Genomic DNA, 21201 nt, shown 5'->3' on the forward strand with positions numbered 1-21201 from the left:
TAGTCAAAATGGGTCAATATCTTGAAAAAAATCACATGGGAGAGAAACAAATACAAGACAGAGAGTCACCTAGTTTTGAAAAATCAGCTGAGACAAAGAAAGGTTTGAACTGAGGAACAGGTACAGAGCAGCCAGACATGTTCTACTTAATAACAGTTACAAAAGCCACCAGACTCAAGAGGGTTCCATTATCAGACACATTTGAGAACTGCTGTCTGCTGCATGCTCTTCTCAGAGGCATTGTTCTTACTGAAGGCTCTGAGCAGTCTGGTACTATGGACTCCAGTTTAAGACTTAAACCAGAGCTGTTAAAGCTTAGCTGACCATGGGATTCTTTTTTATATTTATTTATTGGCATCACTCAGAGGGCATCCCACCATCGTCAAGTGATTTTTTTGGCTTCCCTGGTGGCTCAGATGGTAAAGAATCTGCCTATAATGCGGGAGACTCGGGTTTGATCTCTGGGTTGGGATGATCCCTTGGAGATGGGAATAGCAACCCACTCCAGTATTCCTTCCTGGAGAATCCCATGGACAGAGGAGCCTGGCAGGCTACAGTCCATATAGTCCAAAGAGTCGGATACAACTGAAATGACTTAGCACACAGGCATCATTCAGAAGTGGACATCCAAGTTTCAGGTTGCGGAATATAGTACTATAAAGGTGTTTTTGTTTTTTTCCCCCTTCTAAACATAAAGAAGCAAAAACCAACCAGGCATAATCTTAATTTACCATTTGGAAGCTTGAGCAACAGCTCACAGCTGGATACACATTCAAGGTCATAGCTGGCCTCGGCCTTCTCTTCCTTACTCACTGACCCTCGGGTCACTGAAAAGATACAGTCCAGCTGGGCGAAGTGGTGACCTCAGTCTTCACCAGCCATTTCTTATGGGGCCTCAGGACACACAGGATGCTGTCAGCAAACCAACCAACACAGAACTAAATCATGGTGATGTCTTCCTGCCTCGGGGACGCGCCTCTGCCTGCTCGGAGACTGCTCAGGGACAGTTAATTGCTTTTCAGCTCAGGCTACACAGCTTTCTCACATCCAGTATTCCCCAGGGTCATATTTTCTCAGGCTGCATTTTTCAGAGAATAGGGCAGTAGGAAGAGGAAAAAGGAGTGAGGGTGAGCAGTGGTGGGCAGGAAACTGCTTTTTCTCTTCATTGTGACTTAAATTACCATCTTCTAAATCCTTCACTTAAAACAATAATTTGAAAAACCCACCTCTTTTCTCAATTTTAGCTTTTGGGTGTAAGGTTGAAGTTTTAAGCTCCAAACAAGAGGGCACTATGCCCACTAATTCTCTAGGCAGGAGAACAAGCATCTTCCATGGAGGGTAGGAGGAGCTTCCTCTCCGGGTGCTGATATGACGGTGGACAGAAGCGTTGAAGGAGTGGACGGCAGGTGGGCCACCTGGAACTCTGGGACGCATCTCCTTAATGCTTCTGTCTTCCGTACTCCAGAATCATATCGTCTCCCTTTCACATTTTGCTTTTCAGTTGCTAAATCATGTCCAACTCTTTGCAATCCCATAGACTGCAGCATGTCAAGCTTCCCTGCTCTTCACTATCTTGTGGAATTTTCTCAGACTCATGACCATTGAGTTGGTAATGCCATCCAAGCATCTCATCCTCTGTCGCCTCCTTCTCCTCCTGCTCTCAATCTTTCCCAGCATCAAGATCTTTTTCTAAGGAGTCAGTTTTTCGCATCAGGTGGCCAAAGGAATAGAGCTTCAGCTTCAGCATCAGTCCTTCCAATGAATATTCAAGGTTGATTTCCTTTAGGATGGACTTTACGATTTCCTTTAGGATGGTTTGATCTCCTTGCTGTTCAAGGGACTCTTAAGAGTCTTCTCCAACACCATAATTCAAAAGCATCACTTCTTCGGCGTTCAGCCTTCTTTATGGTCCAAGTCTCACATTCATACATGACTACTGGAAAAACCATAGCTTTGACTAGATGGACCTTTGTCAGCAAAGCAATGTCTCTGCTTTTTTAATATGCTGTCTAGGTTTGTCATAGCTTCTCTTCCAAGGAACAAGCGTCTTTCAATTTCATGTGAGGCCTCTACCATGACCCATTATGCATTGATCTTTTATTTTATTATCAGAGGGATGCCTCTTTTCCTTCATTTTCAAATGCTGTGAAGATTTATTACGTCTAGTTGGCCACTTTCAACCTGCACTCACATGGCCGGCCTCAATGCAGCTGGTTTTGTGCCTACCTACCTGAGTTGCAGGCACCTCCTGAACTGTTTTGTAGATTTTTTACAAAGGGAATTGGTCTACCTACAGTTGGTGAGTGGCTATCTCCCTAGGGCAAGGAGAGTCTGAGACCTCCTATTCTGCCATCTTGCTGACATCACTTCCTCTCCATCGCTCAGTTTCCATGTTCCTAATTTCACATTATATCTAAGAGCACACATGTCATTAAAATTCATATGACTTATTTTCCAGAGTAGTTCTTCCCCTCTAAGTTATTTCCCTCCAGTGTGGCTTGTGAACCTCACTCTCTCTTTGTAGAGGTGGTTATTGTTAAGAATCACAAGGTTCTTTTTTTTTTTTTTTTTTTTTGTCTTCCCTAAATAGCTGATAAGGGCAGAGCTCCATACCTGCAGTGAATGATAGACTGCATCCTGGGGACTGGCCAGGAAGACTAGGAACTGCTTTCCTTAGGAAGCAGTTCAGGTTGACAGTCCAGTACCAGAGGGTCAGTGGGGGCTGTAACCCTTGCCATGAGGTGCTCTGTGGGCAGGAGCTGATGCTGTTAAGTTTCCCCCTGGTACTAAGAAGTACTGAGGCCTATTCTCAGAGCCTCTCAGCTTCCCAGAACACAGATAATGACATCTCAGTCACTGCCTTCACAAACCAGTAACTCTTATTCAAACAAAAAAGACGTTTCTGATTTCTCATAACTCCCTAAGTGCTTAAAAAAAAATCACATTCTTAATTACCCGCTCTACTGAGCTCCACCTTGATTTCACATCAAATTATTCCCAGTTTGCTCATTGCTGTGGGGAAGTGTGTGGCACAGGGGTGGGGGCAGGAGAGGAGGCTGAAAAATGCCTATAAATATCAGGCCAAGTTTAAACACTCCAAATGGGAAAGACACTAGAGATAGCCGACTGGATTATCTCTCACATTCAGCCCTCCATTTACAGTCACCGCCCTCCCCAATCCTGATTTATTTAATGCTTCCATCTAATGAGCTTTGATTTGTGGCCAACCATTGTACTCAGCCAGCTGTCCTGAAAACAACCCTGACACATGGCTTCTATCAAAGTTGTTGTGTGACTGTGAACTGGTTCAAATGTGGAGTAGTCACCTTAAAGGGAGGGAAAGGCCAATGCTGGCACAGACATGCTGGTAGATTTGGAAGGTAAGTCAGGCATTAGAGGGAGTCACTGAGCAGAAAGGTGGATACCATGAAGGTGCTGAAGTTGTGACTCAAGCTTGGGCAGCTGAACAGGTGGCATTTGGCCAAGGCTTGTTCTCTCCATTGATCACCACTGTGGTTGTAGTCAGACCAACATCACAGGGAGCTGGCTCTTGAAGATGACTGGAGGTTGCCTCACCAGGTCAGCCCCTAGCCCTCGAAGAAGCACCTGGCTGTGAAACTCTTAAAATAAGAATTAGTCTTGGTCAAACACATGTGGGTGAGGATGTGGAGAAACCAGAACCCTCATACACTGCTGAGGGGCAAATAAGCTGGTGCAGCTTCTGTAGAAAAGTTTGGCAATTTCTTGAGAATATAAACATAGAATTACCATTTGTATTTTGAGGTATATACCCCCAAAGAACTGAAAATGGGCATTAAATAGAACTTGTACATGGATGTTGATGGCAGCACTGTTTACAATAGCCAGCAGGTGGAAACAGCTTAGATGTCCATCAACTGAAGACCGAACAAACAAAATGTGCTATGTCCACACAGTGGAATATTACTCAACAATTAAAAGGAATGATACATGTTACAACATGGATAAACCTTGAATACATTATGCTAAGTGAAAGAAGGTGGTTACAAAAGACCATGTCTTGTATAATATGATTTCATTGATATGAAATATCCAAAGAGACAAATCCATGAATACAGAGAGCAGATTAGTGGTTGCCAGGAGTTAGGGAGGGACTGCTTAATGGAAATGAGGTTTCCTTTTGGGATAATGAAAAAGCTCTGGCACTAGACAGCAGTGATGACCACACAACACTGTGAATGTACTTAATGTCAGTTTAAAATGGTTAAACAGTCACTTTTATGCTTTGTGTATTTTACCAGATGCACACATAAAAGAACTACTCTTGGTCAATTATGCGCCTGCCCTATCCTCTGCTTTTGTTCTGTGCTTGCTGGCGCTCACCTCTGACTTTGCCCTTGGCCGATGCTTCTTGGACTCCCTGTGCATCTCAGTCTAGATATTGTGCCAGTGACTTCCTAGTGTCGGATCCTCCGTCTGGCCCCGACCTCCACTTGCTAACGCGGAGCCTTCAGCTCCTGTCTTACCCCAATATACAACCAAGAGAATGTGGTTACCGCTTCAGTCTGCTAAACAGTACTGCTGCTCAATCAGTCTGGTATTTACACAAAAATAGAAGTAGAGTCTATTCTATTATTCTGTTCAAAACATAATCCTCAAGCCCCATGACAGATATCCAGAAGCTCTGTCTGAATATTAATTGGCCATGAAGCCTCAGTATAATGGCTCACAAATTCTCAGTAATTTTTTCGGTGTCACGAAAATTTCTGAATGAGTTGACTTTTTTCGACCATCTCCAAAAAGTGAGAAACTGCCTATTAAGCCAGTGTGTATGAATCGGTAGACTGTTAATATTCAAATGAACTTTCTCCTGTAACATTTAACCAATTGGCATGAGATGCAGGCAGCGAACACATAGTCTTCAAGGCACTGTGTCTATGGAATCCCATTATACGCTTGTTACAATCCAGATGTCCAGATGCCCAGAGATTCTGGCTCAGGAAATCTCCATAAGGTCTCTTTGGCTCTTACACCTGATCCTTGAAAGTCTGCTTCAAACTCTCCCACAGTAAATATCAACTTGGCCACAAACTTACCCTCCATCTTTCCCAGAGCTATAGACCCCAGGGTCCCCCTGCAGCTCCAAACCCTTCCTAGGTAGAGGTCAGATGGGAGAAGGTACCAGGCATAGTCCTGAGCCCTAAGCTCTCTTCTTTTCCTCTCTGAGACCTCTTGTGCAAACTTCAGCATCACATTTCCAGCCATCTTCTGGACATCTCTAATGGGATGCTCTGACGAATCTGGACTTAGACATGCCTCCCTCTCTCCCCCACAAGCATACCAACGTTCTAATTACTCAGATTCTGGGTGTTGTCTTCACTTTCGCCTTCTTTTACTTCCCCACACCTATTTCTTTCCTTTAGAACATTTCTCAGACTCCTTTTTCTGGACTCTCACTGCTACCGCCCATTTGGAAGAATCTGACTTCCTCCTCCCCACCCTGCAGTCGGTCATCGGGCTAACAACCAGACTGCTAACCTACTGCTGCTGTTGTCATTTCTCCATTTTGCTGGCTTTTCCTTGTGGTAGCTTCCCCATGTTATCTTTGTAAATTAAGAATCTACAACATCACATTTAAATTTTCCATCCTGGCATTCAAGACTCCTGACAAGTTGGCCCCATCTTATCACCCGACAGCTCCTACACAGCACCACCCTGTCACCCCACCCCTCTGCTGCTCACACCACCAACAGAGTCAACACATTCCCTGCCCACAGCGTCTGCTGCACCGCTGGCTTCTGAAATGCCCTTCCTCCCTCCTCCGCTGGGTCATTTATTCAACAGCTGTTATTGCAACCACTGTGCACTGGAGACTAAGTGCTTAGGACACCTAGATGGACAAAAGAATGATCTCTTGGGATCCCTTGGGACATTCACATTCAGTTGCTCTATCCTTATCTTCCCCACCCTATTCTTTGACATCTAGTTCCGCTTTCTCCCAAATGTCTTCTTGATAAACCTGGGCATGTTCCATTTTTTCCCGATTTTTACTGTTCATACTACTTATTGTTGGCATCCTATGACTCAGTTCACCAGGATATATTGTCTTATATTGCTCTCTGATTATTCCTCTAAGCTTGTTTCATGGAAACTGCCGAAGTTGGTTCACACCTTCAACAGTGTTTGGTTCACTATTGTTCAAGCACTTAGCATGCTGCTTGCACATTCCCTAAGAATCACTCCCAGTGCAAGATGGATGCTCAGTAAATATACGTTTTAATGCAACTGTGCCTGAGTTCAACATAAGAGCCACCGCTTCAGTGGCACTTCATCCATTAAGGGCAACCCTCCTCTACTTCAGCTCTGCTTTCTTAAGGAGATGAAATGTTGGCCAAGAAATACCCTCTCGACTCTTCCCTCCTGCTTCACCTAGAGCAAGGCGCCCTCAAGCCTCTCCTGGCAGAAGCCCGAAAGTGCAGGGCCTTCCCAGGTGACTCAGTGGTAAAGAATCAGCCTGCCAATCAGGAGACCTGAGTCTGATTCCTGGGTTGGGAAGATCCCCTGGAGAAGGGAATGGCAACCCACTCCAGTATTCTTGCCAAGGGAAATCCATGGACAGAGAAGCCTGGTGGGCTACAGTCCATGGGGTCAAAAAGAGTCAGACACGACTGAGCAACTAAACAACAACCGGTTTGGACGAGGCTGTAAACCATATCTCCTCTTGGAAATTCAGGATGCATTTACTTATCTTTGATCATGTTTTTTGTTTTTAGGCATCAGAATGAATAACAAAGATGTGGCCCCTGCTGTCACCCAACTTAACCTGTTAATACTTCTGGGAAGCCCTTCAGGAAAGAGATTTTGGGTTTGTTCACTTGTGTTTTCCCAAACCTTATTCACTAGAAGCACCTACAACATCCTATGGACCACACGCTGGGGCTTCAGGTGAGAGGGCTAGCCAATCCGGCTAAACCAAATTTTGGGGTGAAAGAGCAAAGAACCGATTTTTAAATTTCATATTAGGAAGCTTTGCTCCCCTGGAAGCCTCACTCCCCTGGAAGCCTCCTCAAGGAGCCTGGTGAGTGTGCACCAACAGCTGTTCAAATGCATCCTTGTTAAAACACAGTGTGGTTATTAGTAGGGTAGTCCCAGCGCACTTAGCAGCTAGTCACGCTGTTCCCTCCCAGGCGCCCAGAAATAACAATGGGGATGACAGGGTAAGAAGGTGGGGGAGTGGGTGGGCACAGACAAAGGGAGGTGGGAGCTGGTGACTAGAAGTTCTGGCTGTGGGGGCTCAAGGATGGTGGGTTTTATGCCTTGCTAATGGGGTTAGAATTGGGGCTAAGCAAATGGCTCAGAGAGGGTGAGAACCTGCTGGAAACAGAGGAGGAGTGGGGAAGACAGTCACGCGGGACCAGGAACAGACTGTAATGGGAGAACCCATGGGGAGCGAGGGGAGGTGGAGGCTGCTTGGGAAGAGCAGAGTTCTTGCTCTGATACTTTATTACTCTAGCAGTTTTGTAAGGATTTCTTTTTTTTTTTTATATGGGTCATTTTATTTTTTTGTCTTTACTGAATTTGTTACAATATTGCTTCTGTTTTATCTTTTTGGGATTTTGGCCCTAAGGCACTTGGATCTTAGCTCCCTGACCAGGGATCAAATCCACACCCTTGGAAGGTGCAGTCTTAACCAATGGACCACAAGGGAAGTCCGTCAAGCATTTTGTTTTTAAGGCAGAGACCATACACTTTCCATATGTTAGGAGGAAATGGGTAAATGCTGAAATGGACACACTTATCTCCCTGGAATACCCTCTCTGCCCTTCTGCCTTAGGAGAGAGAAGATGGGTAAGAGGATGGGGGTGGAGGGAAGGAGGGAGGGAGGGAAGGAGAGAAGGGAGAAGGAGGGCATGGAGGAAAACTTTTCCAAAAAACACATTTTTGGAAGACTCAAAATTAGAGATTTCCCAGTTGAAGATGACACATGACCATGGGATTGTATCAGGCAGACCTGTCCAGGGCCCATGTATGAGAAGGCATAGCCTCCCAGTGGCCATCACCTTCCCGTCATGTTCCCTGTCCCCAGCCCAGGCCACCCTTAGGCAAGTTGCACCTCCAGACCAGAGCCGGATCCCCAGCTCCACCATCCCCTACCTCTACTGTCTGAGCTCTGGGGCTAGAGGGGTTGCCCTACCCCGCCTCTGCCTCCCCCGGAAGCACCCCCAAGTCTTGCCTTCCCCACTGTGGCCCACGCAGTTGAAGGCAGGTTGCCTTCCAAGGTGCTTTGAATTATTCACTGACTGAACGAGATTTGTTGAGCTCGCTAAGTGTCACGCTCAGAGAAGATAATGAAATATAAGTACCTTCAGTTCCAGGCCCTCAGGAAATTTAGACTCCACTGCAAGTGAAAACAGGTGAAGGCAATGGCACCCCACTCCAGTATTCTTGCCTGGAAAATCCCATGGACGGAGGAGCCTGGTAGGCTGCAGTCCATGGGGTCTCTGAGAGTTGGACACGACTCAGTGACTTCACTTTCACGCACTGGAGAAGGAAATGGCAACCCACTCCAGTGTTCTTGCTTGGAGAATCCCAGGGACGGCGGAGCCTGGTGGGCTGCTGTCTATGGGGTCGCACAGAGTAGGACATGACTGAAGCGACTTAGCAGCAGCAGCAGGTGAGAACAGGAGGAGGCAACTCCCAGGTGAGATGCCTGCGAACCCAGGGGGGCTTGTGGACAGAGCTGCCACCAGACAGGCCAACAAGATGCACCAAACAGAGGAGCCCCCTGGGCTGGGCAGTGACCGCCGCAAGCAGAAGGGACCTGACATGTGGGATGAATTAGGGAGATAGGCAGGAGCTGGAATGAGCAATGCAATAAAAACAAGAGTTAATTCACCTTCAGAATCCAGAACACTCCATAGGGCATGAGGTTGGGCTGATGGGCCCTGGCTGACCCCTTCTCCTGATGTAGGGCTCCCAGAAAAACCACGGGCCCGCATGACTGGTGCGTCCTCAGGTGGGGGTGAGGAGGAAAGAGACAGAGTCAGGACTGATCTCGTGCACATTCAGGACACGGAAACTCTGATGCTTTGGTTGAACCGACAGCAACACCACCCTGACCATTCTGTTTCATGTTGAGACTTTTTCCTAAGAAGGTGCTGAGTGTCATGTCAGCCAATAGGCCGTCCTAGCCCCTGGGAACTGCTATTAGCATAGTCTTAATACACTGGAACCTACTGACCCCTGTCGCCCCTGATTTGACATAAAAGTCTAAAAGGCATACAGTGCTGCTTTTATTTTGTTTGTTCATATTTGCTTAATTAACTGGGTTACTCATCACACTGAGGGTTCTTCCAACTCCTCCCCCCAAGGGACACTGTGTATTTTTTCCTTGGCCACCCAGCTCCATGGACTTGTACAGAGTCCCCACTCCCATCCATATTGTGTGTAAGGTCACCACAGGGACAGCCAGGACCCAAGCCCACGAGTGGGTGGGGAGCATGGCCCTCTCATTGTGGACTTGGGGTCTGGGAATCATTTACAAGGAGCTCTCTGCAGGGGGCAGCACTGAGCGGTCAGGAGCATCAGGACGGTGTTCAGGCAGAGACAGCCATGGGTGCCGAGTCAGCCTGGTGTCCACAGACCTGCCCGGTGAGCCAGCTGGCTGTCATCTCAAAGTCCACCTGGATTCCTCTCCCGTTCTGATCTTTAGGCCTTGTTGGCTCCGTGGGCTGCCCAACATCCTCTCAATAAATACTTTTCCTGCTTCAAGCATCCAGAGGAAATCCGTTCCTCCACCGAGCAGTTGGATGTCCCACCGCAGACCTGGCGGCAGCCCCTTGGTGTGCCCAGGACCCCACGGGGGCCAATAGCATGGCCAGTCAGCGCTGGTATGAGGTCTTCTCCAGCTTTCTCCCTTCCTCTCATCTAATTGCCCACCAAGTACTAAGGGGATATGATAATGGGTAAACGAAATGGCTGTTACCTTCAGGGAGATTACAGCCTTTCCGTAGCTGGCCTTTAGAAAAACTCTGAAAGTTTCTCAACCCTCATCTTAACCTTGAGCCTCACTCCCAAAGGTCTCTGATGTCAATGGTAAGCATGTGACCTTGAGCTCCGCACGGGCACATGCAGACACACGCCAGGTCCCAGAGGCACCCTGCCGCCTCTCCCTACAGTACTTCACCTGAACTCATCTTCTTTTACTGCTTTGCCTTTCCCCATCAGAACTAACCTTTTCCTGTCCCCTTCCCAAAGGGCCCTGGGGCCATCTGAAGGTCTAAATTACAGACATTAACACCTTAGTGGTCAGCAATTTAATAGTCATTTTAAGAAATCTGAAGTCAAGAGTCTTCTGTACCTAATCTGTAGACCTTAAAATATGGACCCTGTTTGTCAGAACTGGAATCAATGTAGGCAGCTGTTTACACCACATCCAGCTTTTCAGAGCAGTGAGCAAATGACCTTGTAGTCCAGCCTGCTATGCCCAACCGTCCCCTCCCTTCACTGCACAGCCAGCCAGGCTATCTTCACCAGCTGCTAAAATCTGCCACTCAGAAGCTGTTATTCCGTCTCACAGAGAGACTGGCAAATTGTTCCTGGAAACAGGGGGCGGGGGCGTGGTTTCCCTTCCACTGAATCTATTATTCATATTAGGTTTGGTCCTTTTTAAGAATGTTTACTTTGAAAGAACAAAGCCTGTTAACTTCGGTTGTCCATTTTCATCTATAAAAAACACAACACACCACCTAAAGATTAAGGAAAATAACAGAAAGCCATATAGACGGCTAAAGTCTACTGATGCATGAACTTGGAGCCTCCAGGAGCATTTGCTGTTGTTGTTCAGTTGCTGTTGTTTCCGACCCCATGGACTGCAGCACGCCAGGCTACCCTGTCTTTCACCGTCTTCCAGAGTTTGCTCAAACTCATGTCCATCAAGTCAGTGATGCCATCCAACCATCTCATCCTCTGTCACCCCTTCTCCTGCCCTCAATCTTTTCCAGCATCAGGGTCTTTTCCAAGGAATCAGCTTTTCACATCAAGGGCCAAAGTATTGGCGCATAACGTGCTCAAAAGAGGGGAGAAGGTGGCAGAATATAGCTGTCTGATCAGCTTTTTGCAGGTGATATTTGGACAAAATTGGGTATTCTACATGTACTACCTTCAAATTCTGCTAGGACCACTTCCTCCAAATCACTGGAGCAAACAGCCACCACAGAGTTCCAAGCCCAGAGAAACTTCTTCAGGGCTCATGTTTCCATTTTTACCCCCTCCATTCTTCCCAGGTTATAATTTGCTCTTGTCTACAACAAAAAACTAGAAATGGTAGTGGACGCCAAGTCAGTTCAGACCCCCAAACAAATGAGGAGCTGCTTGTCATTGATGGTGAACTAGACCACAAGTTCTGAACGTCTGTGGTTTGTCCATAGGGTGGATCCTGGGAAACCTCCAAAGGGCGATCATCAGCTGGCCACGGGGACTGCTACCCTGTCATTGACTGCGCTGCCTGTAATTTACAAGCAGGACACTCCACATCACACAGCCCCAGCATCCTTCTCTGTGCTTTTTATAACACAAATGCCGAGTTTTCGCTGAACCAGCCCTTACTCATCCAAGCCTCAGTTAGTCTGTTGTATAACATATGTAGATTGGTATTTTTATTGACTTCTGAAATACACCAAATGTTGTTCAAGGAGGAGTTTGGCGTCATTTCACAGAAACGCTTAAGTCCTCCATTACAAGCACTGGAAAAGGACTTTGGTGGTCATGTAATTTAATCTACTCATCTGTCCGATGCTTCAGAAATGAGGCTAGGAGAGCTGAGTATTTGCAGATCACTCTAAGAATAGTCATAATCAGAGTCCTGGCTCTCTGATTTCTGAACCAGAGGTCTTTTCACTTGGAGAGACCAAAATATAACATTTAATCTTTTAAAGGCATGCTTTATCGGCCATGGCAAAAGAAAATGGAAAAAAGTTACTTAAAACACAGGAAGAAGCTAGAAGCCAGATGATAACCAATTAAGTTAATATACCTTCTCAATTAAACCCTCTACACAGAAGCCAAACTGTGGAATTTGCATTCCTCTGCTCATCTTCCAAAAGAATTGCTAATGTGCTGTGGAGTGACCCAAAGGTGAAGAAAGAGAGGAAAAAGGCAACAAAGAGCCTTGAAAGTCCAGCCTCTGACCCCTATGCCCAGGGCACAGAGAAATGCCCGTCGACTTGCCTCTCCTCCAGCGACCCAAGGCTATAGCAGGCATTGGGCCTCCTCACCCCTGTGGTCCACAGCAGGACGGGGTGGGGTACATAGCAGGACTCAGGTCCCTAACAGCTGTCTCCTTCTGAGGAAAGAGAGCATAGCGATTGATGAGGGACTGGTTTCCAAGGGCTGCCAGCAGAAGCTGAAAGGCACTACATTAAGCCCGACATCATTATTATTAAACCTACAATTTAAAACCAATTATGCTTTGCAGAAGACTGCAGCCTCCATTTAAACCACTCCTGGAGGAAAATAAAAAGCCCGTTATACAGAGTTCAAGGCAAGCTATAGAAGCGCTTATGTCACACGAAGCTGGGACTTGGGCACAAATTAATAATTGTAACCCTGGGGTTCCCACTCAGATGGAGGCAGGACAATGGAAAGCAAATGCTAAGGAATAAAAACGAGATGCAAACATCCTCTTTTTTTAATGGAAAACAGCTAGATCTCTTTGCAATTTCAAGATAAATTTACCTATTTGCCTGAGTGGGAAAAAGTCTGACATAAAAGTCAGAGATCCTAAGCTGGTAGCCAGGCCCTCCCAATAGTGTTGGTTGGTTTAAAAAAAAAAAAGAAAAAGAAAAAACCCCAAGGCAGGGTGTGGGGGAATCATTTGCTAGACATCTAGGAATCAGGGTTTTCCATGCAAAAATTCTGAATTTGAAGCTTTGCTTGTGAATCAGGTTATCCAGGAAGACTGTGGCAATGACTGTCTAGAGCCAAGGCTTGGTTGTTGTCAACTTGAGATGGATGGATGGATGGATCAGCACATGCCCTCTTGTTCACCCCAGTCTCCACCACTCCCTATTGCTTCCCAAGAGAGACCCTGTATCTATTGCCTCTTATCATCTTTTAAAGGGTGACAAAGAAAGTGAAATCTTCCTTACAATGACATCTTTATCAAAAATGTTCTTGTACTAGTCTCACTTCATTTATTTATAGTCTCCATATGACATGTCTTAGACATTTGATTGCTTGATTCCTGACCCAAATCTTCTTTAGGAAATAAATATCCTGCAGTTGCTGAAAGTGAATCATAAAGGAAGTCGATTTCAATTTGAATAATATTTACCAAGTGCCTGCTGGGTTCAGGAGACTGCACTGGGCCCTGGGGGAGGGATTCAAAGAGAATTAGGGCCCATCATTTCACTGTGGGCATTCCAGCTCAAACACCCTGGAGAAGATGATGTCATAAGAAAGGTATAAACCACTGTGGGGTTCAGAGGCAGCAGAAACCACATCAGGCTGGGAAAAGCTACATGGAAGAAATAGCACTTGGAATGGGCTTTGAGGAAGGGATGGCGTTTTGACAAGTGAACAAGGAAAGCAAGAGAGAGAGCTGCTTAAGAGGGAACAAGGTGAGCATTTGCAAAGGCAGAGAAATACCCGCATATACCAAGAACAAGGAGGAACACTCCCCCAACAATGTATAAACTTGGAAAGAGAGGGGTTGGGCTGTTGAACTTCTGGGTTCTGTTCCCACCTCCTCCCCCAGCCCAGCTCCTGCAGAGGCGGCATCTTAACTCCCTGATGACAACTGAATGATGCAGAGGGGCAACCCTCACAGAAGTCTTCTGTAGTGAGAACACCCAAACCAACCCCAGGGTGCTGAAGCCATGGAATGGGGTTAGGGCTCAAGGTCACCAATCAGCAGCTCCAACTGCTCCTGGATTCATATAATGCACCTGGCACACCGGTCCTGCCAAGGGGCTGCTCCATATGTAGCATGGTCCTCATCAAAGGGAAAACGGACAAACAGGAAATGAACAAACATATTAATTTAGCATCATCCTTCCACCAAGCTGTTGATGTAAAAACTCTTGGAATTGAGGCTTGACTTCCCATCCTATCCCAGCTATGCTCAGAACCCAAAATCTCTACCTTTAAAATACCCTGAGTCCAAAGTCTTCTCATTATCTGTACTGATGTCACTTCAGTCCAAGTGCCCAAGCCCTAGACCTCTGCAAGAGTGTTCCACTGGTCTCCCTACTTCTGCCCTAACCCCACACACTCCATCCTCTATGCTGGAGGAAAGGCAGTTTGATCATGTTACTGTTCTATGCAACACACTGAACAACATCCAATCATACTCAGGATAAAATCCAAAGTCCTCACAGTGGCTTTCACAGAGCTGTATAACCTGATTCCTAACTATCTCTTCTCATCAGTCGTCCCACCCTCTTCACTCCAGCCACGATCATTCAGGTAGATACTGAGTCCCTAGCAAGTACCCAGCAGCCCTCTAGGTGCTAGAAACACACCAGGAACAGTGACCCACTTGTTCTTTCTTGAATCCAGCAAAAATGCTCCTGCCCCAGGCCCTCAGCATTGCTGTTCTCTCTGAATCAGGCTATCCAGGAACCCTGTGGCGATGACTGTCTAGAGCCAAGGCTTGGTTGTTGCCAACTTGAGATGGATGGAAACAATCTCTGCCTTAGATCCACACAGATCCCCACCTCATACTTCTCACTCGGCCTTTCACAAATACCCTACCTAGAATGGCGCCCCTAATTATCTAGCCCCTCACCCTTCTTTGGTTGCTTTCTAGCACCTGTCATTAGCAGAACTAACTTTATTTGTAAACATATTTTGCACCATGTTTAGTGTGTGTCTACTCCACTAGAGTGAGGGCAAGGTCTTTATCTGTTTTGCCCACTGCAGCATCCCTCAGAACTAAAGAAATAGTGTCACATCACAGCTGCTCATTAACTACTTACTGAGTGACTGAAATAAGGGCTAATCTGTAGGGCCCACAGGAGCCAGTGACAGTGAAAGTATTAGTCGCTCAGTCGTGGACGACTGTTTGTGACCCAACGGACTGGGGCCCGCCACGCTCCTCTGTCCATGGGATTGTCCAGGCAAAAGTACTGGAGTGGGTTGCCAGTAGTAGTCAGAAAACAAGGAAGCAAGGGTGAGCCCCAAAGTGAAGGCGAGGCTTGAAGGATGAGCTGGGCTCCAAAGGCCACCTGTTATGAAGATAAAGGCAAACGGGAGCAAAGACTTTTTCAAGTGGGGAAAACCATGACCCAGAGTGAGGAAGTGGGATGCGGCATGGAAGGGGCTGGAGATGGCAAGCTGGCCCACGTGACCCTAAAAGTCAGCTCCTGGGGGACTCTTAGCTGATGATGGATAGGAAGGGCAGGATCAGTTGCTTTTAAAAGCACCTGCTTGGTCAGGTCTTCATCTCCAGAAATCCTGATTCAGCAGGCCTGGGAATGGCCCAGGAATCGGTATGTCTAGCAGGTTTGATAAACCTCTATGGAGAAGACTGTGATCCCAAAGATAAACACCATCAGAGCAGGACACCATTTTTCTACAGAACACTTGTCTCCTTATGCCCTCGATGAGTCTCTCCTGGAAGGGGGAGCCAGGGGCACCACGGTGGGGAAAAAAGGAGTCTTGGGCCTGGGGACAGACTACAGGGAAACCAGGGACACTTAGTGGAGGGTGGGGAATGCGAGCACTGAGGAGATGAAGACACTGGACCCACACTTTCTCCTTCTTTACTCACGAATCAGCTGGGCTCGATGGAGACAGATGTCTACCCTAGATTTACAGCCAAGTTAATTGCTTAACATTTCTGAGCTTTGTTTGCTCATTCACTCACCTATCTGACACATGGAAAAAATAAAAAACTAACCAAAATTGAGTGCTGAAGAATTGTTGCTTTTGAACAGCGGTGTTGGAGAAGACTCTTGAGAGTCCCTTGGAATGCAAGGAGATCCAACCAGTCCATTCTAAAGGAAATCAGTCCTGAATATTCACTGGAAGGACTGATGCAGAAGCTGAAACCAATACTTTGGCCACCTGACATGAACTGACTCATTGCAAAAGACCCTGATGCTGGGAAACACTAAAGGCAGGAGGAGAAAGGGATGACAGAGGATGAGATGGTTGGATGGCATCACTGACTCAATGGACTTGAGTTTGAGCAAGCTCCAGGAGCTGGTGATGGACAGGGAGGCCTGGTGTGCTGCAGTCTATGGGGTTGCAGAGTCAGACACGACTGAGTGACTAAACTGAACCAAAACCTGCAAGCCTACTATGTGCTTCTGATCTAAGCCAAGACATGTACAGCTCAAGCATCATTCCTGCCCTTGGTTCCATTAGGAGACAGATAAGCAAGGAAGTGACTTCAAAACAGTAAACCCTACCTCACAGAGTTGTTGTTATATTTAAGAGGTAAGTATAAATTAAGGGTCAACAAAATCACTTTGATCCACTTGCTTGCTTAGAGCTGCCTCTAATTTTAATAGGTTGACAAGGGACTGGTGCATTCCAAGACCAAGGTTGAAAGTGAAAGTGTTAGTCACTTGGTCGTGTCCAACTCTTTTCGACCCCATGGACTGTAGCTCACCAGGCTCCTCTGTCCATGGGATTCTCCAGGCAAGAATACTGGAGTAGATTGCCATGCCCTCCTTCAGGGGATCTTCCTGACCCAGGGATTAAACCCAGGTATCCTACATTGCAGGTAGATTCTTTACTGTCTGAGCCACAAGGGAAGCCCAAGACCAAGGTTATCCTGTTATTCCAGGTCTGGGAACCACCGTCCCAGAGGCAATGCTAGAGAGACATACAGACCAGGACAGTCAACCCACACCAGACGTTCCCAGGCGCAGTGAGCCCAGCCCCCTGGGACTGCAAGGCACAGATAACCTACCACCTTCTCTGAATCTTTGGTTTCAAGCTTCACCCCAACCAAGTGTGTGCTCAGAGCTGCTGATGAGCAGCAAAATGAACAGATTCAAATTTCATCTCCTTTTAATTCTCCCACCCACCCCTTGCCAAAAATGCCTACATGCAGAGAACAGCCTACGAGGAAAGATGGCCAGAAGGCGGGTGGCAGGAGAGAAACATCACAGATTCCACTGCCGGGGGGAGTCGGGGAGACCCGCAGCCTCCGCAGACCAGGAGCGAGGGAAAGCTCCAGGAGCCCTGCTCCATCTGGGCCTCATTTGGCTTCTGAGCAGGTGTGGTGTTATATCTTACGATTATGTGTTATGTTTTGGAAAGGAGCGGGGGGACCATTTCTACAGCAGTGTGATGGGGACTTCCCTGGCAGTCTAGTGGTTAAGAATTCACCTGCCAATACAGGAGACGTGGGAGGAGAGGTGGGCTACAGTCCATGGGGTCGCAAAGAGTCGGACACGACCGAGCATAGCACAGCACAGGGCACTAAGATCCCACAAGCTGTGGGGAAATGAGAGAAGCCTCCGAGCCTACAACCTGAGCACCACAACCACACAAGCCTGCACATGGCAATGAGAAGCCCTTGTGCTGCGGCGCAGAGCCTGCACAACAGCAGAGACCCAGTGTGATGGTCACTGACCTGGCCCACCTGCCCACCTACAGGAAGAGGAGAGGAGTGCAGAGAGGAAGAGGGACATGCCCACAGTCACCCCAACCATTTGTGAGCAAGTCAGGTCTAGAATCCAAGTCTTCCGACTCCAACACTGTCATCTCACACTGGGAACTAAACTAACCACCACCTTCAATACCAAATATACTGGCTAAGCACATTATTTGCCCAATCAAAATATCTTCATGCTCAATCTGGGACATGAAGCTAACACTCCTAAGCAAGACCCATAACTTACCAGGAAAATGGCCAACCAGACATTTCCAGCAGGAAATCTCTGCAGTCAACTTCCCACTGTATCACTTCGGTCCCACATAGCCTGAGTTTATTCATGGTAACCTAAAGAATGGGGCCCTTTCTTGGGAATAAATGTATATCCAGAGTTTTAACAAAGGAAAAAAATATATAATGTCCCTAGGGAATTCCAGCTCTGTCATGCTCAGTACCCAGAGCTCCGCCGTCACTGCTGCTCAGCTTGCAGGCTATGGGGTGAGCACGGTGCTCCATGGGACAGCATGGCGGCCAGCCCAGCTCAGGTGCAGGCTTGTGGGATGGGGTTTCTGGAAAGCTAGGCCTCTGAGGTCAGGCTGTAGGGCTATTCACACCACAGGGAGTAGGAAGGCACAACCCTGGCATTTGGAGAAACATAGCGAGTAGATAGATTTGATGTCTCTGCCATTGGGAGAAGTGGATGCCATGACCTGAGATCCGCCAGTATTGGCAGAAAAGTCCCCAAGCCACAGAGCTCTCACTGGGAGCCCCTCTGCATAGCGTGTTGAGGACAAAAGGAGGTGGGCGCATGGGTCACTCTCTGTCAAGTCTTGGGGACTTGAGACAGATACGCCCCAATCAGAGGGCTCCCTGGAAATAGGGCATAGAGCATAGCGGAAAGAGGGGGTGCTTCCCAGGTGGCACTAGTGGTAAGGAATCCACCTGCCAATGCAGGAGACATGGGTTCAGTCCCTGGGTCAGGAAGATCCCTTGGAGGAGGGCATGGCAACCCACCCCAGCATTCTTGCCTAGAGAATCCCATGGACAGAGGAGTCTAGTGGCCTACAGTCCACGGGGTAGCAAAGAACTGCGCGTGACTTGGCGACTCAGCACAGTGGGAGATCCTGCCCAGGCAGCCCCTGAAATGCAGGCGGAGGATGTACAGGCAGGAACAGCTTTCATGAAGACGGCAATGAACAAAATGTCATAGGCTCATGTTTACTCTTGTTGTCTTGGGATAACAGCACCCCTTTTCACTTTTAGAAGTATCCTAATTTGATAAAAAAAAAAAAAAGCATATGGGCACCCTAGTCAAAGAGCCCTTTATGACAGACATACTTTTCCAAGGGTGATTATTTAAAATTCCATTTTTGAGCACCATCTCATAATCTATGCCAAGGATGACAGACAGCTGGCACACCAGACCCCTTCCCACACCCCTCCCCACGACAGACATTGCTAATGGATCCCAGCTCTTCTTCCTTCTGATGCTAGACATAGCCATAGAATCTTCTCAGAACAATCCTCCTGATGGCCAAGGAAATGAATTGACTCCTGAGTTGATCCTGCTTTGCCTTTGCTGATCCATACCTCATCGGTTCAGGAAGCCACTCATGAGGACTTCCACTTCCTGAGGCCATGAAGACACAGCCGCAAAAGCCTTGCCCTCGCTGTACATAGGCATTTGTCTTGGCCAAAGCCAAGGCTATTCTTTGATTTTGCGGGGAGGGGAGGTGGATTGGCAGTGACTCTTGCCCAGGATGCCAGGAATCCAACCAATAAAGTCTGACTTCCAAGCAGATCAAACCCGCTAGGGCCCCACAGCTCTATTTACAGCCCTATATGTGGTTGCTTATGTTGCTCTGAAGCACAGCCCCTGCAGCCTCCCGTGGCTTCATGGATTAAGTTTCCCTAGTTTTGTTTTGTTTTTTGTTTATCTTCCTAGAGTTGGGCTATGGTAAAAGGCACAATTCAGACAAATTCTGCTAAAATTTCCCATACTGTTTCCTAGTACAGACCATTTAGTTCTTGGTATTTGAAAAAAAAAATTCATTTGCATGGTTGAGGAAACACCTCACTAAAAAAGTATACAATGAGCATTACTCTGAAAGTGCAAACTTTTGCTAAGGACATGAGGACATAAGTATAGACCTTACAAATCTGACCTTACAAAGACCTCTTTTCCTCCTAACACAGGAAGGCTGAGAGGCTAATGGCACACTCTTCTAAGAACGGAGAAGACTCTAATGTGTGTGCAAGTGTGGCTAGGTGGGCCGTAAATGGCCACAGTGAAAGGGCCAGTGAAGGTGGTTTTGGCTGTAGGTCCAGAGAGGCCTGGAAAAAGATGTCTCAGGTGGTGTATGAGTGTTTCCTGGAGAAGGGGGACTTCTAAGATGCGCTTTAGTTTATATTTATGAATAATTGCATTTATTTTGTTATGGCTATGTGGGGCTTTGCTCCTTGGTGGGCTGTCCTCTAGTTGCGGTGTATGGACTTCTCACTGCAGTGGCTTCTCTTGTTGGAGAGCGTGGGCTCTAGGCGCACAGGCTCAGTACTTGCGGTACACTGGCTTAGTTGTTCCACAGCATGTGGGATCTTCCCAGATCAAGGATCAAACCCATGTGTCCTGCATCGGCAGGCATTTCCTTTACCACTGAGCCAGCAGGGAAGCCCAGATCTGTTTCATTTTTTCAGCAAATATTTACTGAGCACCTACAGTGTATCTGATACTATTCTAGATACTGAGAATAAACCAAAATATAAAACAGGCAGATAAAAGTCACTTTCTCCCTCTGTTGATCTCTAGCTCTTACTATACCACCCCCCAAAGTATTAATAGCACTTTTATTTGGATGGTGGGATAATTGGTGTATATTTCCATTTTGGGTCCATCTATATTTTCTGATTTTTCTATGACAAATATGAATTGCTTTATAAGAAATTCTAATATAAGAAATACTACTTGAAAATTAAATAGGAACGAGAAAACACTGAGCACGAGCCCCAGAAAAATGCAAGACAAGGGGCATCCGAGAGACACTTGGGATCTGTTCACTCGAGTGATGAAGGTGGGGACAAGGGGAAACTGGGACCTCGCGCCACCTCAGCCTGCAGACTTGGGGCTGCACCAGCAGGGGATGGAACCAGGTGCAGAAATGCTACACGCTAATGCAGGGTTTTTCATCCTACTAGGAACAGAATTTTTTAGCACTACTAAGGCTATGGTTTTTCCAGTGGTCATGTATGGATGTGAGAGTTGGTCTGTGAAGAAAGCTGAGCGCCGAAGAATTGATGCTTTGAACTGTGGTGTTGGAGAAGACTCTTGAGAGTCCCTTGGACTGCAAGGAGATCCAACCAGTCCATTCTGAAGGAGATCAGCCCTGGGATTTCTTTGGAAGGAATGATGCTAAAGCTGAAACTCCAGTACTTTGGCCACCTCATGCAAAGAGTTGACTCATTGGAAAAGACTCTGATGCTGGGAGCGATTAGGGGCAGGAGGAGAAGGGGACGACAGAGGATGAGATGGCTGGATGGCATCACGGACTCGGTGAGCGTGAATCTGAGTGAACTCTGGGAGTTGGTGATGGACAGGGAGGCCTGGTGTGCTGCGA

The 21201-nt window shown here is 47.1% G+C and overlaps 1 protein-coding gene across 5 annotated transcripts in view; it reads right to left on the reverse strand.

Moving 5' to 3' along the window:
• PDZD2 (PDZ domain containing 2) overlaps nt 1-21201 on the reverse strand; it is a 410583-nt gene that overhangs the window by 300678 nt on the left and 88704 nt on the right. The window lies entirely within an intron of this gene.

This window comes from Ovis aries, chromosome 16 (assembly GCF_016772045.2).
Source record: "Ovis aries strain OAR_USU_Benz2616 breed Rambouillet chromosome 16, ARS-UI_Ramb_v3.0, whole genome shotgun sequence".
Classification (NCBI taxonomy): domain Eukaryota; kingdom Metazoa; phylum Chordata; class Mammalia; order Artiodactyla; family Bovidae; genus Ovis; species Ovis aries.